Raw genomic sequence first — 4,533 nt, forward strand, 5'->3', positions numbered from 1 at the left:
AGCCCATGCTCAGACCTCCCATGGAGAGAAACCCCTGAGGTCCTCCACAGCTGCATGGTGAAGGTGTTCAAAGCCACCTTGCTTTGCTCCCTTGAGCACACACTGGAGTGGATTCAGAGGCAGGTAAAAGCCTTAAACATGCTGCTTCAGATTTCTCTGCTCTACAGAAGAATCTCTCAGCCCTTCCCATTTTAAAAGAGGTTACTCTGCTCCCCTAAAATCTCTGTACTGGGGATTCCAGACTGGGTACAAGTAAACAGCTGGCTCAAGGAAGCCTCCAGACCCAGGCCAGGTGGGAGTTTCCACTCTCCGTGGGGCCTGAGCTGCTGCTCCGGGGCAGGGCCGTTGCAGAACCCCGAGTTGTGCATGGCCGAGGTGGGAGCATGCCAGGGCTATGGAGGCAGAGGCTTCCTTCGACGTGGGCTTTGCTCCTTCTGCCGTTCTTGCGACTGCTGATGCCCACAGCCCCCGAACCCCACCAGGGGTCCTACAAGCCAGTGACCGTGGTACACCGGCTCTTTGACAGTTCATACAGCTTCCGCCACCTGCTGGACTATATCAATGAGACACACCCTGGGACTGTGGTGACAGTGCTCGATCTCTTCGATGGCAGAGAGAGCTTGCGGCCCTTGTTGGGCAGGTGCAAGGGTTCCGAGAGGCTGTGGCCCCCATCACGGAAAAGGCCCCTGAAGGGGTGCATCTCATCTGCTACTCCCAGGGGGGCCTGGTGTGCCGAGCTTTGCTGTGCGTCATGGATGAGCACAATGTGGATTCTTTCATCTCCCTCTCTTCCCCACAGATGGGACAGTATGGAGACACAGACTCTCAGAAGTGGCTGTTCCCTACATCCATGCAGTCTAACCTCTATCGGGTCTGCTATAGTCCTTGGGGCCAAGAATTTTCCATCTGCAACTACTGACATGATCCTCACCATGACGACTTGTACCTCAATGCCAGCAGCTTCCTGGCCCTCATCAATGGGGGAGAGGCCATCCCAATGCCACTGTGTGGTGGAAGAACTTTCTCCGAGTGGGCCGCCTGGTGCTGACTGGGGGTCCTGACGATGGAGTCATCACTCCCTGGCAATCTAGCTTCTTTGGTTTCTATGACGCCAATGAGACGGTCTTGGATATGGAGAAGCAGCCGGTTTATCTGCGCGACTCCTTTGGGTTGAAGTCTCTCTTGGCCCGGGGGGCCATAGTGAGGTGTCCCGTGGCTGGGATCTCTCATACCACCTGGCACTCCAATCGCACGCTCTGTGATAATTGCATTGAACCATGGCTCTCCTGAAGATGTCCTCAGAGTGGTGGCCTTGGGAAGCAGATGCCAGGCTCTGGCACGCCTGTGACCACCTCATCACACCCACACTGCCCCACCCCACCAGGGCTCCCTGAATCCTCCCCTCTGCTCCTCTGTGAATGACAAGTTCTGGTCCCCTACCTCATGTCCTCATCTGGTGACATCTCCGTGTGTTCCCTTTCTCCCAGGGCTGAGGTTGGGAAGTGAGCACCAGGTTTCTATTGGGCTTCATAGTGCTGCTCCTCTTCCGGTTCTTGCTGTGCCGGAGGAGAACCCAGCCCCTGCCCACCACAGGGGTCTCCTTCCAGGCCACTCAGGACATTTTTAGCTTCTGTTATCCCCGTGTTCCCTTTTTCTCAACTTCCCTGTCGCCAGCCTCCCCGCCAAGAGGGACGCCCGTAAGAGGGGTTCTGCGGTTCCCCTATGGGGACAGTTCCACTTTTGAAATGTCAGTGTTGGGGAATATCTGTGGCCTGCAAGGCCCATCTCAGGTTTGGGGATCCCTCAGTCCCTATGATCAGTGTTGGGGTATCCCCTGAGAGCCTAGGTTCTTTGAGGCCCCAGACACTCTTTTAACTACCCTTGAGAGGGTGTTCTAAGTATTTATAGAAATAAAGTTCCATTTCCTCAGTGGGAAAAAAAATCTCTATACTGATTTTCTGCACCTGGGAAAGAAATACTTCAACTCATCAAGACTCAACTTCTCTGCTCCTCCAGGCCATTGCAGTCCAGCATGCCAGCGAGAGCTGTAAGACACATCTGAAGGTCACAACCAGACACAAGAACACAATGTCCTCCGGTTTGTGGTGGGAACACATGCTGGTATACCTCCAATGTCCTGTCCAGCTTCCTAAGTCCCCCAGCACCACTTTCCATGGACTTAGAGAATAGAGAGTTTCTGTTCTCTATTTGTGTCCCATTCCACCTTTCTTTCCATGGTGGTTTTTAGTGAGGATGTCTCCTAGGCTTCTGTGTTTGAACACTTGGTACCCAGTAGGTGATGCTGGTGGGGATGTGAGGAAATATAGTCTTTGTGGAGGAAGACCTTTGCTGGGGCAGGCTTTGAGGATACAAAGACTCATACCATCCCTAATTCTCTCTCTCTCTATGTTCTGGTGTGTGTGTGTGTGTGTGTGTGTGTGTGTGTGTGTGTGTGTGTGTGTGTTTGTGTGTAATTACAGTAAATGATATGAGCCCTCAGCTCCCTGCTCCTGCAGCCATGCCTTCCACTTAATGCCACATTTGGACCCACATGCCCTAGTCTTTCTCCTGGAAGTTGCCTTGGTCATGGTGTTTTATCACAGTAATAGAAAAGTAACTAATACACACACTTTTAAGCAACAGACATATTTTACCTTGACAGAAAGGCAGGAATAGATTTATTTACCATATTTCTCAGGAGTAGTTGGCCTGAAGCATTGTGGGAGAGTCTGCAAAGCACACAGCCACAGCTGAATGACAACTTTCTGCAGGGTCAGGCTGCTACCTTACATGATGTAGTTCATCCTCTAAACTAGGAATGAAATTTTCATCTATGGCTACAATACATGGTTTCCAAATCAAAGAGATATACAGACAACTCCCCTCCTAGAAAGGACTGTACTCAACGGTTCTGGTTTCTAAACCATGTATGGTGTTTTTCACCTGTAATTCTAGGACTCCATGGGCAGGGATCGGTGGTTAGAGGTTTCAAACTCAGCCTCAGCCACGTAGTGCGATCCTGTCTGGAAAATGAGCTTCTCTCTGTTCGAATTGAGTTTGGATTGCCCAGAAGTTTAGTTCCTGAGAAATGACTCAACATAAGTACTGGATTAATATATAGCTTGGTGATCTATTCTGATTTCAGGGAAATAGGGTTCACTGAAATGTCTCTCAACGTTTAATGGCTCCTAATTAAATCTATCACAAACTTTTGCAGCATGATAAAGGAAAGACCACTAAGACACCATTACAATCAAGTTTATGGTCACTGTAGCAGATAGAGAATCCTTGTAGCTTAAACACTTGAGGTCAGAGTCCCATGAGAATCTTCCAGAGGTCCCTTAAGTCCCCCTCCTCATATGATGCCCCAGCTCATTTGGCCAATGACCCTACCACTTAATGCCAAGGAGAGTGACAGTCTGGGCTCACTGCTGTATGACACCAGGAAACCGTGTTGTGACAACCCAGCGGAGACCTTCCTATTGTAGTTTGCTCTCTCTACAGGAGAGACAGAAAGTTTGCAGTGGACCCAGATGTGTCCTGCTTCCCCACAGTGTCCTTAGAATGCTATTGTCTGCAAGCCATCATGAATAGCTACCTACAGAATTTCATACAATTTCACCTAAGTAGCTGATGTGTTCCCTAGAATAGAGAAAGATATGAATACATAGAATTCTTTTTGTCTCTCTGTGCTTTCCCAGCCAATACCAATATTTGCATGTTTTGTATACCTAATTTACTTGAAATAACAGCTTTAAATTTTATATTCAGCCGGAAGGTCGTGGCACATGCCTTTAATCCCAGCACTCAGGAGACAAAGCCAGGTGGATCTCTGAGAGTTAGAGGCCTCCCTGGTCTATAGAGCGAGTTCCTGTACAGGCACCAAAACTACACAGAAAAACCTTGTCTCAAAAAAACAAACAAACAAAAAAACCAACAAAACAAAACAAAAACAATAAACAAAACTTTTACATTAATCACGTATTTTCAGGCTTCAAAGTTATGTTACATGTATGCCATGTAGAATGATTAAATCAAACTATTATCAAACTAATTGACATATTCACAAATTTAAATAGCTTTCATTTTTGTAGTGAGAACATAAATTTGTTTGACAGTTTTTAAAAGCACAATAAGTACAATGTATTATTAATATATTATGCAGTAGATTTCAAAAAGTAATTTCTCCCCCTCATTGAAGTTCTGTACTTTTTCTTCAACAGCTTCCAGTTCTAATCTGCCCAGTCTCCATTAATCACTATTTTCTCTACTTCTACAAATTCTGTTGTTTTAGATTTTAAACGCAGTGAGATCATTCATTATTTTTTCAACTGTCCCTAGCTTATTTAGCTTAGGATCATGTCTCAGTTTCACCTGTATCATTGCAAATGATAGAATTTTATCATATATTTAATTCTGGATAATGAGCCGGAAAGATGGCTCAGTGGTTTAGAGCACTTGTTGCTCCAGCAGAGAACTCAGGTTCAATTCCCAGCATGCACATGATTTCTCATAAACATCCCAACTCCAGGT

At 47.0% G+C, this 4,533-nt stretch overlaps 1 pseudogene; it reads left to right on the plus strand.

Moving 5' to 3' along the window:
• The first annotated feature begins 383 nt into the window (after window positions 1-383).
• LOC128107941 (lysosomal thioesterase PPT2-like) lies at window positions 384-1,290 on the plus strand (annotated as a pseudogene).
• The last annotated feature ends 3,243 nt before the right edge of the window (window positions 1,291-4,533 follow it).

This window comes from Peromyscus californicus, unplaced genomic scaffold (genome assembly GCF_007827085.1).
Source record: "Peromyscus californicus insignis strain IS unplaced genomic scaffold, ASM782708v3 Scaffold_12__1_contigs__length_115047231, whole genome shotgun sequence".
NCBI classification, from domain to species: domain Eukaryota; kingdom Metazoa; phylum Chordata; class Mammalia; order Rodentia; family Cricetidae; genus Peromyscus; species Peromyscus californicus.